Here is a 13863-nt window from a genome sequence, read left to right on the forward strand (position 1 = left end):
GACAGGCGCCTGACACCACAGAGCCCCCAACTCCATAATTCTGTGACTATCAGTCTCGCAGACAAAGCCCCAAGCACCTGACATTCTGGCTAGACTCCACCCCCACAGTTACCTAACAATAGCCAGGTATGTTCCTCCCACAGCTACACTGCAACTGCAAGATAACCCCACAATAAAATGGGTTGCTTGGTTCCTCCTCTCTCTCTTAAACTCTTACCTCTCATTCTTATCTCTACCTCTCCTTCTCCCCCTCTCCCTTCCCCCTTTCTCTCCACGTGGCCATGGTCAGCCCCTCTCTTTCTTTTACCTTTTCTCTTTCTCTCTGCCTTTCTACACTAAAGCTCTAAAGCCATAGACTGTCTCTGCTCATCAAGGCTGGCCATGCTTGAGTGATGGAGTAGGCTTTCCCCTAAAGTGCTGCATCTAACCTCCTGCCAGAAGACCTTCCTACACTCCAGCCATGGACAGGACAAAGGATTCTCACCCTCATGGAAACCATCGAGCACCCCCTCTCCCCATGCCCTCTCCTTTTGGCCCTGGGGCTGTCCAAGCCAGGGCCCCCACTCTGTTCTCAGCTCTTCCACAACATACAGTGGTGTCTGAGATGTCTGAGACTGAGAACCTGTTATCTCTGACATCCATGAGGCCCCGAGACCTTGGAATGCTCCCTGTCCACCCCCTGTGGACTGGGTCCATAGCTTCACACAGCCAGACACCCATCCGGGATCACGTGGAGAGTGGGGTCACGTGGAGAGTGCGCTCACTGGAGTTCTGGTGGGATGTGGGTTCTCTCCCACCCCCTTTATTTCCCGACGCCCCGGTGCTGGCTCATGGGCATGAATGAGGTATGCAACCACATTGCACAAGGTTTTGTCCAGGAGGGGGTAAGGATTGAGGGAACTCCCTGGGTGGAGATGCAGGTAAAAGTCAGAATATTGTCCACATCCATCACCCACCAGCCTGGACAGTGAAGGCATCACAGAGGTCGCCAGGCTCCTCTATCACCCACTGTTCCAGTGATTTCTTGCCCAGGTTGAAGTTACACAGGATAGACACAGAACCTCTGCTCTCACCACTCACACACATAAGGTACAAGGATCACACCTACAGGTACATCTATGTATAACCAAGAATATCTGGCCGTACTGCCCTCTCCCCTCTTCATTTCTCTTCTCCTCTGGGATCAGTGTCCCCCAAAACCTCACCCATTCCTCCCAAGCACATCTCTACCATACTTAAGCATGATAAGGAGAGCCAATTGGATTTCAGTGGCTTTTTAAAAAATCTTATCTAAATTACCTCCTGCATTATGTCCTGATTTTCCTCTGCTCACTGTTTCCCACATCTGGCTATGATTCCCATCTCTGCCCCCAACACAGCATTTTGCCTTTAGTTTTGGGCCCACAGCCTATGTGATGAAAGATGGGTTTTTCAGGGCACTCAGCAATGTCCTCTCCACAGGACACCAGCAAATTCCTCCACCGCATTCAGTCCCTTGACCATGACCACAGGCTTGCTGATCATCTGCAGGCTGAACACATCACTATAGCAGTTTTGAAGCTGAAGTACAGGGACAGAGAACATAGGAATTGGAGGTTCCCAAAGATCATGCAACCAGGTTCACTGAGCAATGATGGACAAGGTGTGGAGTGTGCACATGTGGGTTCCAGTGTGTGTGTGTGTGTGTGTGTGTGTGTGTGTGTGTGTGTGTGTACATGTTGGTGTACATCCAGATGCATGTTTGTGAAGGTATGTGTGCACATGTGTGTGTGTGTGTGTGTGTGTGTGTGTGTGTGTGTGTGTGTGTGGTTGTCTTGGTTGTTACTGAACCTTCTTTCTCATATATCCTGGGAAAATGCTCTTACCTAAGCTCCATTCCTAGGATGAGGATGCCTACCAGTGTGGCAGCTTATGTTTTAAGTTCAGCAAAGGAATCACAGTAGATGTGACATACCAGGAGTGACCTTACAAGAGCCAGAAAATTGTCTTGGAGTCCTTTTAGAATTTCATCACACATGAAAAACTATGGGTTCTCGAGATGGGGAGTGAGGCCAAAGAGCTCAAAGCAGACAAGAGGTTCAGGCTACCACATGCCCTCTCTCCACTCAGTGTCCTGGCTGACATGGTAGACTAGACTTTGCACCATGGTAAGGCCTCATCTTTGACAGAATCAAAGGGACTTGGGACCTCTATGACTGCTACACTGTCGAACCAGCCTGAACCCTGTTGTCACATCCTGCTTTACCTCAAGGACTTTGACCTGCAAAATTTTTGCCCTAAAACGTCCCAATGGATGCCCCCAAAATAATTGCTAACCCTGTGCTCACTTGGGGACCCAGATTCCTGTCTGACCTGTGTCTCAACCCCAATGATGTGCTGCAACAAGTACCATAAACTCAGTTACCATCCATCACTAAGTTACTCACCTTGTATAAGCTGTGTGTCATGTTATGTAGGTCTGCCTGGAGCAGGTTACCCAGGACAGGCCATGGCACAGTGCCCAGTGGGTAGCAAGAAGTCCAACACTGGAGCCTGTGCATCAGGTCCACTAGAAACCTTAAGATGACAGTGAATATGGCAACGGGCCACAGGCCAATCCCAGTAAGCAGCTCTATGGCTTCCCTACTGTGGCCCAGAGTTCCTACAGACCAAAGAACAACACTCAACATAGCACCTAGGATCAGAAAGCCTCAAGTTTGGATCCTGAAGCCTTATAAAGGAGAGCCGGGGTTGCCCTTTGTCCTCTGTCTCCAGCCCCAATCCTGTGTTTTGTTTGGCCAAGGGTAGGGGGGACAGTGATATTTACTCCCTCCCACGAACTGGGCATGCTGAGCTGAGCATGGTCGAACATATCCAGTACATCTCTCCTTCAAGATCGATGATCTGATCATTGTGTGCAAACAAACATCTTGTATGCAAAGCTTGAGAACATTGATTGCCTCAGAGAGGAAAGAGACCTAGTCTTTCATAGTGCAGTTTTTAACAGGGCATGAAGGATGACTGGCATCCAGTCAATGGCTTTTATAGGTTTGTGAGCAGTGGGAGACTGTCTCCTACATTTGAGGGAAAGAGGCTAGACACCTTATAGGTGAGGGAATGGTAATGGCGGAAGACAGGAAATGTCCCTGTGGGTTAAGTGATGGCCAGTGCGGGAAGGCAACTGGAGCATGTGCCATCTTCAGTACTGGTGTGTGCTCATCTAGTTGATCAGGGAGCATGACATACAAGAGATTTCTCAGACCCAGTCTGAGGGAGCTGAGAAATGATCTAAGAATATTGGGGGGGGCACTAAGTTGGTACTGGGACTTGTCCCATGCTGGTCTCTGTCTCTGATTCACCCCCTGTTTCTTGGTGCGCCAATGTCTTCTGGCAACAGATGGGTAGGTAGGGGAGCTTTTTCCTCATATCAGAGGCCTATGATCAGAGCCAGCAGCTATGAGTAAAACAGAACGATGACTCCTGAACCTTCTTGTTTGTGTGCTGGGCACTGCTGGGCATGGATCATGCCAACTCACCATTCACTAGGGTCAGGGAAGGCTCAGTCCCTGTCCTTGCTGGATCCGGACCTCTGAAGATCAAAGGCTCAGAAGTCCCAGTGGAATCTAGGTAGGATCTCTCTGTTGCACCTTCTGTGTGGCAGAAGGGAGGCAGGGGCTGAATGGAGACCACACCATGCAACCATACAGAAAGGACTATACACTACTCTCCTCCTCTCAGCTGTCCATACCTCCCCTGCACTGACCATGTCTGTATCACTGGAGCCTGTAGGTGACTCCATGTTTATTGCTGGCTTGAATCCTGTAAGCCTGCTCCCTCTTCCTATCCATGATTCTTGGCCCTGCTCAATCAAGATTCATGTTTTGATAGAATGGCACCATATGTTGGGGCAGAGACAAGGGACTTTCCTGAGCCCCAATTTGTCCTGAAAGGAGACCTACATGTTAGGCAGGACACCAACATGGATCATGGTCAGAATGTGGATTAGCGAGATAACATGCTCAGGTCACTGAAAGACTCAAGATGCTGGGTCCTTCCCGGTTTGCTCCAGAGCCCTTTCAGGGTAACTTCTGGTGCCTGATTATTAAACCTGTATGTCAGTGCTAGGACAAGACATTTGGCCTCTCATCTCTACCTGTCTGTGTCATACATGAAATTATCATAGAGAAGCAGCAATACTTACTGGGTGCTGGCCACAGTGGAAGATATGCTAAATCATGCTGATTTTTTTTTCTACATCAGGTAAGGGAGGCCTTGTGAGGTAAGTGCATAGACAGGTGAGGGATGTCCCACACTGTCCGCGTAACGGGTTTCCTCTCTATCTCCAGTTCTTGGAAGAGGACCTAGATGCTTTGTCAACCCTCTGCCTGCTGGCACTCTCTACTTCCCTTCATCCTCAGTCCATGTCTTCTCAGCCATGACAACTGTGGTCTGTCAGGATCGTGTGTCTATGGGGGAAATCGGATCTAGATATTCAAGTCAGCAGCATAGGTGTGCTATGTCCACAACAGGAAGCTGGGACTGAGCCCCTGGTCATCTGTGGGTAACAGGGCTTCCATGGTGGCAATTCTCTGCAGCCATGTCTACAGGCAATTGATCGCTGAACTATGGACTCCACTAGAAGAGGACAGGTGGAATCCTGGGCATGTCTGTCCTGGACTCTGTCCTATGCACCATTTATTCTCTTTCCTGCCATTGATCTGCCATGTTTCCTTGAAATGATGACTGGCAGTGAGTCGCAGGGCCATCTCTACATCTTACTACTCTCCGTAAGCATTCTTGCAGGTGTGATGTAACTCACTTGGATTATTGTGACTCTTGAGTGTTAACTTTGGAAAACTTAGTTTGGGCAAAGGATGGTCAAGGTTGGCTAGGGTTGATGATGCTTTCCTCCCTGCATGGGTCTTGTACCTGTCATGGCGTGAGGCCACAGAGGAACTGTGGACCATTACTACTGACTGGTACCTCTGAAAACTCATACCGTAGAAGCAACACTTGCAATGATGCACTTAGTATATAAGAAAATGTAAAGTATTGAGAATTAACCTTATACATAATTCCTGGGCAAGTGTTTTGTATATTCCTAAAAAGTACACAAAAAAGAAGCTGAGCAGCGCATTATGACACTGAATCAACCTCCATTTCTACCTCCAATGCTGAAGAAGTAGTTGGCGTTTGTAAAACTGGTCTCAGATCCAAATAGACTTCTGTTTGCAAAGAACACAGTCTGAGTGGCCCAAGCATCAAAGAAGTAAAGCCAAACTGAGTTTTTATAATAGTTAAAAACATCCAGTTCAGAGGTCACTTCCTAGCTGCTGAGATGATTTAGTGGGTAAACACATGCAACCCAAGCCAACAGTCTGAGTTCTAGCTCTTGGAGCCACATAGTGACACCACTCCTTCTAGTTTTATAAACTCCCTCTTACCTATGAATACACATATAGCACACACACCTACTTATACCTAAACAAAATAAAAATAAATAAATAAAAACCAAATTTTCTTTCACATTGTCACTATTAAAAGGGAAGAAGAGAAACAAATAATGAGAGGAAGAAACTAACTGCAACCCAGAGGCATCACAAGACAGTAAGAATCTGAAATCAAATTGTATATCATATATGAGAAGCAAGAATGAGCCAAAGACATGCAAAGACATTTGTGCAAAATGAACAGACAAACATCCAACAAGCACATAAACAATGCCCACTGCAACTTACTACCAGGAAAATGAGGCTACAAGCCCACTTTGTGGTTCTATTAAAACAGCCCTAGAAATACAAGCTTCCAGGGGGCAGAGCTTGTGGAGCCTTGTACATTCTTCACAGAATGTCAACTGACACTGAGGGCAACTGGACAGGAATTCCTCAACAAAACTACTGAGGATGCTATCACTCAGGAGTTCCCCTTTAAGAACACATAGAGAAGGCAAAGGAGGCTCCTCCAAGAAAGGACATTGGACATCCATTCCCACAGCTACATGATTCACAAGTGTCCATTAACAGGGGGAAAACAAAAAAAGGGACAGTGGTGGTTCCTCTTTTCTGTAATTCTAAGCTCCTAGATCCTTCTTAGATAGCTGATAGAACTGAACTACAAAACATGTTGTGCCTCTTCCTATGGTGCTGAAAGGAGTGGGCATGTGTCTTAGTTAGGGTTATACTGTTGTGAACAGACACCATGACCAAGGCGACTCTTTTTTTAAAAAAGATTTATTTATTTACTATATGTAAGTACACTGTAGCTGTCTTCAGACACTTCAGAAGAGGGCGTTAGATCTTGTTACGGATGGTTGTGAGCCACCATGTGGTTGCTGGGATTTGAACTCTGGACCTTCAGAAGAGCAGCCGGGTGCTCTTACCCACTGAGCCATCTCACCAGCCCCCAAGGCAACTCTTAATAACAAACAACATTTAATTGGGGCTGGCTTTAGGTTCAGAGCTTTAGTCCATTATCATCAAATGCGGAGTATAGCAGTATCTGGGCAGGCATGGTGCAGGCAGAGCTGAGAGTTCTCCATCTTCATCTGAAGGCTCCTAGAAGAATCCTGGCTCCCAGTCAGCTAGGATGAGTGTCTTAATACCCACTCCCACAGTAGCATACCTAATCCAAAAGGGCCACACCTTCTAATAGTGTCATTCACTGGGCCAAGCATGTACAAACCATAACGTACTACTCCCTGTCCCCCATAGGCTTGTTCAAACATATGTCTGTGGGGGCCATACCTAAACATAGCATAATGCAAATTATATTTAGTTCAACATCAAAGGTCTCATAGTCTATAGGAGTCTCAACAATGTTAAAAGTCCAAAGTTCAAGGTCTCTTCTGAGATTCCTCCAATCACTTAACTGTAATACCCAAAGCAATACAAGAAACAAGCCAGTTAAAGTTCAAACACTGGATCTCCATGTCTGCTGTCAAAGCAGTCTTCAGCTCTTCAACTTCTTTTTCATCTTTGGTGACTGCAACAAACTTCTTTCCCCTGCACTGGTTCATTCCCTGTTAACAGTGTTTTTCAGCAGATAGCCCATGACTCTGTCATTTCTAACATCGTGGGGTCTCCAAGGCAACTTCAAAGCTACAACTTCTTGTTTCAGTGTCTGGGATCCACACATGATCTTCTGGGCTCCTCTAAAGAGCTGGCATCACTTCTTCAGCTCTCTCCTCTTTGACACTCTAAGCTCAGATTGATTCACTCCACTGCTGCTGCTGCTCTTGGTGATCATGCCATGGTACTGTCATCCCCAATATGCTGGGGTATTCTGCTGCAAGTAGGCTTTATCAACAGCTCCCATGGATTCTCTGCTTGGTGCCAAGCTTCAAATCTGCATGACCCCTTCACTCCTGGACTGTTAACTGCAATTGAGACAGCAGCTTCACTAATGAACTTCCATGGGTTCTCACAATGCCATGCCTCATCTACATTTCATGACCCATTCCTACCTTCAAAACTGGTACCACCTGTGTGACTCTTACACACTAGAAGTACAGATGCTGCAGGAGGTACAACACTGGCTATCTCTGGAACACAGCTTCTTTGTGCTCTCAGAAAACACTACCTAGAAGATTTAATGTCAGTGATGCTGTTCTCTTCTTAGTCACCAATAATTTCTTTTTCTTTCTTTCTTTCTTTCTTTCTTTCTTTCTTTCTTTCTTTCTTTCTTTCTTTCTTTCTTTCATTTTGATTCCATTTATTTTTATTTTTTATATTTATATTTTTATTTATTTTATTAGATATTTTCTTCATTTACATTTCAAATGCTATCCTGAATGTCTCCTATAACATCCACCCCATCCTGCTTCCCACCCTGATCCCCTGCCCACCCACTCCCACTTCTTGGCCCTGGCGTTCCCCTCTATGGGGCATATAAAGTTTGCAAGACCAAGGGGCTTCTCTTCCCAATGATGGCTGACTAGGCCATCTTCTGCTATATATGCAACTAGAGACGCAAGCTCTGGGGGGGGTACCGATTAGTTCATATTGTTGTTCCACCTATAGGGTTGTAGACCCCCTTCAGTTCCTTGGGTAATTTCTCTAGCTCCTCCATTGGGGTCTCTCTATTCTATCCTATAGATGACTGTGGGCATCCACTTCTATATTTGCCAGGCATTGGCATAGCCTCACAAGAGGCTATATCATAGCTATATCAGTGTCCTTTCAGCAAGTTCTTGCTGGCATATGCAATAGTGTCTGCGTTTGGTGGCTGATTATGGGATGGACCCCCGGTTAGGGCAGTCTCTGGGTTGTCCATCCTTTCATCTTAGCTCCAAACTTTGTCTCTGCAACTTCTTTCATGGGTATTTTATTCCCTATTTTGGGGAGGAATGAAGTATCCACATGTTGGTCTTCCTTCTTGATTTTCTTGTGTTTTGGAGATTGTATCTTGGGTATTCTAGGTTTCTGGGCTAATATCCACTTATCAGTGAGTGCATATCATGTGAGTTCTTTTGTGATTGGGTTACCTCACTCAGGATGATATCCTCCAGATACACCCATTTGCCTAAGAATTTCATAAATTCATTATTTTTAAAGTAGAGTAGTACTCCATTGTATAAATGTACCACGTTTTCTGTATCCATTCCTCTGTTGAGGGACATCTGGATTCTTTCCAGCTTCTGGCTATTATAAATAGGGCAACTATGAACATAGTGGAGCATGTGTCCTTATTACCAGTTGGAACATCTGGGTATAAACCTAGAAGACGTATTGCTGGATCCTCCGGTAGTACTATGTCCAGTTTTCTGAGGAAAACTTCCAGACTGATTTCCAGAGTGGTTGTACAAGCTTGCAGTCCCACCAGCAATGGAGGAGTGTTCCTCTTTCTCCACATCCTCACATCTGCTGTCCCCTGAATTTTTGATCTTAGCTATTCTGACTGGTGTGAGGTGGAATCTCAGGGTTGTTTTGATTTGCATTTCCCTGATGATTAAGGATGTTGAACATTTTTTCAAGTGCTTCTCAGCCCTTCAGTACTTCTCAGTTGAGAATTCTTTGTTTAACTCTGTACCCCATTTTTTAATGGGGTTATTTGAATTTTTGGAGTTCAGCTTCTTGAGCTCTTTGTATATATTGGATATTAGTCCCTGATCAGATTTAGTATTAGTAAAAATTCTTTCCCAATATGTTGGTGGCCTTTTTGTCTTATTGACAGTATCTTTTGCCCTACAGAAGCTTTGCAATTTTATGAGGTCCCATTTGTTGATTCTTGATCTTACAGCTCCTTTTTGTTATAACTCCAGTCAAGTCAACACACAAAACCAACCAGTATAGTCCACCAAGCCTGGATTTAGGATTTTCTTCACACAGAACTTGGTGTGTTTTAGGCTGGCCTTCAACTCAGAGATCTTATTGTCTTTGCCTCCTGGGATTCAAATTTGTAACCAAGCCTAGATCTAAATTTAGCTGAGTGGGATCTTACCCTATGGTCTATACTGTGGGAAGCGGCAGTCAACATGGTGCCCTGGCTCACTGCCAAGCCCCGTGATTCCCTACTTGTTTACCAAAAACCTGATTATGCACACCTGAATGATCACGCGCTGTCCGCCTGATGCATAGCATCATACAGCATGATATTGAGTCACTGTCCTATCAATGTGCACCCTGTCTGCGTGCATGGCTCATGTACAGAGTGTGCTGAATGCTGACTGGATGATGAAGAGTGATGAGAGATGAGTGCAGAGGGTGGAAGGGGATAAATTGGGCGATTCCCCCATAATAAACGGCATACGGAATAGAATGAGGCAGAAGCTGAAAGAGAATAAAGGAAGCTGCAGTGGGAAGCTGTGGAAGCTGCTCAAACCCTGCCTTGGAGTATGTGTCATCTTTTCCCCACCTCTGCGGGATGGAGTGTGGGGTTTTACAACACTATACTCCCTTAATTCAATTTAATATCCTTGAACACAGGATTCAGCTCCATCTCACTTTTTGAAACCTCATTAATTATCGAATCATATACTTCATATTTTTCTTTCTCAGCTTGCTATGCTTGTTTAAAATGTTCTTCAGGAGACTTAACAAGAGAACAAAGTCTATGATGTGCTTCTCTCTGAGAGTTACATTGTCAATGCAATTAATCTGAGTCTCTTTAACTTAGGCTCAGGCAGACTCTTCAAACAAGGGCAAAAAGTAGTACTTTATTCACCAGAATACCAAAAAAACCAGTTATGAAACTATATATTAAAATTCTCCACTGAATCCTCTTGGGCTAGTTCCAGATAATTCAAATCACTCTCAGTAATGAAGTCTTCCATATTCCTTCTTGGATAACCTATTAAGCCCCGCTTAAAACATTCTATGGCTTTTCCAAAGGCAAAGTTCCCAAATCCACATTCTTGCAAACAAAAGCATGCTCAGGCCTACCCCAATACCTGGTACCAACTTCTTTCTTAGGGTCTTATGGCTGTGAATACACAGCATGACTAAGACAAGTCTTATAAAGGTAACATTTTATTGGGGCTCTTACAGGCTTTAAGTTCAGTCCATTATCATCAAGATGGAAGCATGGCATCATCCAGGCAGGCATGGTACAGGAGGATCTGCGAGTTCTACATCAACATCTGAAGGCTGCTAGCAGAATACTGGCTTCCAGGATGCTAGAATAGGAGTAGTAAAACCCATACCCACTGTGACAAACCAACTTCAACAATGTCACACTGTTTAATAATGCCACTCCCTGGGCCTAGCATATACAAACCATCACAATGACACAGGCACAGTCACATTATGGATGTAACCAAGGATACCCTGCCTTTTTATGGTCTGCTATCCACATCCCTTCGTTTGTGTGTGTTCCTCTGGCCCAGCTTCTCCATAGAGTTCTCCAAAACTGCTGCCACACACCAGCACATGCTCCTCATGTTGTACATTGAAATAAGCGAGTTTTCCTTGATAACATGATCATATAGCACCACTACTGTGCACTACCTAGTGCTTCCTAAGTCCCATGACAATCTCTGACCAATTCTGCTCACATGAACTCTTGACTTCAGAAGTTGGCATGAAGCCTGGGTGATCAACTATGGATACTGACAGATGGTATACACCAGTGTTTTCTGCAAAATCCTCTGTCCATTGATCAGAACCTCCACATTAAACGCCACATGTAAGGAGTACACATCTCTGCAGTGCTGCAGCAAATAAGGTGAGGGGCCAGAACACCTCCAAAGGAGAGGTCCATCAGACTTCAGGGATCATGTTTGGCACAGGAGACTCCATGTCTTTTCCTTACAAACAAGGCTACTTTTCTTGTGTTTGGTACTTATTGTATCTAGGCCCTCATAGGTGTTGTGTATATGCTGTACCCTGATCTACATTCACAACCTGAGATCTAGACAATGGGGCTAGGAATGTCACATCTTCTAGGTCCTCTCACATATGACCACCCAGGCTTGACTCTGAGCACCCAAGGGATGATTTACAACTAATGGCAACTCTAGTCTCAGGGAATCTTATACTTTGTTCTGTCCTGTGTGCACACTGCATGTGTTGGAGACCAAGCTGAGAAAAACCAGGCCTTTTACAGCCTGCATCTGAGAGACATATAGTTCTTTGTTAGGAGCCGAGTCACTCACTCCCTTTCCCCTCAAGATTGTTTGTGGGAATCAGCAAGATTCCAGCCCTAAACAAACATCAGGGGCTGTTAAAGGAGTATCCAGCATTCCGGAGCTGCCCTGTAAAGGAGGACCCAGACTTCTAGATAAGCCGCCCAGCGTTTCGGAGCAGTGATATCAAGGCTCTGAGATAAATCACTGAAAGTTTCAAACCTGCAATTAACATTCCCCCATTTGCCCTTCACTCTGCCTCTTTTGATCACTCCCTAACCCCTCTCTATATGCTATAAAACTTAAGCCCTTTTCTTCATTAAACAGACTGTGACAAAGCTACTGCATGGTCTCCTTTTCTTTCTCTTATCCCCATTCCACTTCAGGCTCGATCCCCCTCAAACCCACGGAATAACTAGATCCCATGGGTCGGGAAATGCACGAATGCAGGCAAATACCCATGGATATACAATAATATGAAAGGGGGTTGAATGGAGAGTAAGAGGATTTTGTGGCAAAAAGATGTGATTATTTATGTAGGCACAAGGAGGGGTCCTGTGATGTATACTTTCTCCAGCATGGTGAGTGTTCAATCCTGTTCATTCTACAAACCAGTTTGTGACTGGTGATGAGCTATGGGAGGGGTGTCCTTAATATTTTTATTGAAATAGAGTCCAAGGGAGAACATCTTCTTTTTCACAAAATCAAAATCAAAAAGGTGTCTGCACATAACTATGTTGCAAGGATAGCCATATAGGTCAGGTTCTTGAGATGCTGTAGTCTGGTCTCAGATTATATGGAGTCTAAAATGAGCCTTGTGGATTGTCACATGCATCTTGGACTTTTTTCCCTGGTCCAACCAAACCAACACACTTTCAAGACTGCAGAATACTTGAACTTTCCTAGTGAGTGGCATCCAGTACATTTGTCACACATGGTTGCAGAGAGGACTCTTCTCAGTCTGAACAGGTGTTCGAAGACAAAAAAGTGGGGTCCTAACCCATCTTCCTGTCTGACCTGTCCCCTGTTTCTACAGCAGATTTCCTCCACATCTTTTGACTCCAGCAAGCCTAAGTGTGAAGATGGCAGCTTTTCTAGTTGTGAGAGCAGTCTTAACCACCATTTGTGGCTCGCCAATATCTTGGAGACCTACATCAACAATGTCACCAGAACAAGAATTGTGTTGGTTTCCAGCACAAGCCACTCACACTTTCCCCACAGTAACCTTTGAGAATGACTTCTGTGTGCAGTGTGTGACCAAACTAATAGCTATTGGTAGGTCTTTTGTGTGATATAGGGTCAAGCAGTGACCATCAGCACAACAGCCTTTCCTTCTACTTTATCTGGATGTGTCCCTCTCTCCTCTCTTTAATTCCCTTCTACTTCCTCCCTTCAGCACTCCCTGATGTCTACCTACCCCTCCCCTTTCTGAGGAAGGGTCTCCTTAAGTAGTCCAGGGTATATAGCCTAAGATGGCCCTGAATTTACCATCTTCTTGCGTCATTCTTCCACGTGCTTTGCTGGAAGGCCACTGCTCCTGGAGTAATAAAATCTATTCTCACAGCATTAAAGTTGTTCATAGGTAGGGTTGAGACAGAGTGTTCAGAAGGTTTGTAGACTGTTGTCTTGAGGTACAATTGAGACAAGAGTTGGAGCTGGACCAAGAATCTGAGTTACAGACACAGATCTTGTTGATTGGATATCAATCAGTCCAAACTCAGGAGAACCAATGGCTAGTGAAAAACTGCACAGAGCTGGTTACACTCTGGAGTAACTGGCATTTCATAGATACCATAATCACTTGGCTGGGGCTCTCCAGTGGGCACCAAGAAGCTAACACACTGCAGGGGGGAAGGTGAAAAAGAGGAAGAGCTCCATACGGGCCAGGGGCTCCCCCAAGCATGCTCTGCAGCCTGTGTGTGGAAGAGGGTTCAGTTAGTCTGGGACCTGATTGGTGCTCCACCCTCCAAGGTACCCTGGTGAGAGTCAGGCAGCCAGGCACCCCAGAGTCACCTACTGAGAATGATATGAAGGCCTCAGGCTTCACAAAGTGGCCCTGGGCATCCAGGAAGTGTTCAGAACGGAAGTGGAGGGTCTTCTCCCAGAGAGTCTCATCCTTCAGCACAGGGTGTTAGCATTCTGTGTAAACTCTACCCCAGAGTTAACTGGCAATAGCCAGGTATGTCCCACCAAACAGTTACCTGGCAACAGCCATGTAAGACTGACCCACTATAAAAGGGCCTGCTTGCCTCCTCTTCCCTGTCTTCTTGCCTTGCCCTCTCTTGCCATCTTGCCTTCTTGTTCCTGTTCTGTCCCCCACCCCC

At 45.4% G+C, this 13863-nt stretch overlaps 1 pseudogene; it reads right to left on the minus strand.

Annotated features, from left to right (window-relative positions):
* Nucleotides 1-13272: 13272 nt before the first annotated feature.
* Nucleotides 13273-13863, minus strand: part of LOC110334532 — a 9504-nt pseudogene continuing 8913 nt past the window's right edge.

Source organism: Mus pahari, chromosome 17 (genome assembly GCF_900095145.1).
Source record: "Mus pahari chromosome 17, PAHARI_EIJ_v1.1, whole genome shotgun sequence".
Taxonomy (NCBI): domain Eukaryota; kingdom Metazoa; phylum Chordata; class Mammalia; order Rodentia; family Muridae; genus Mus; species Mus pahari.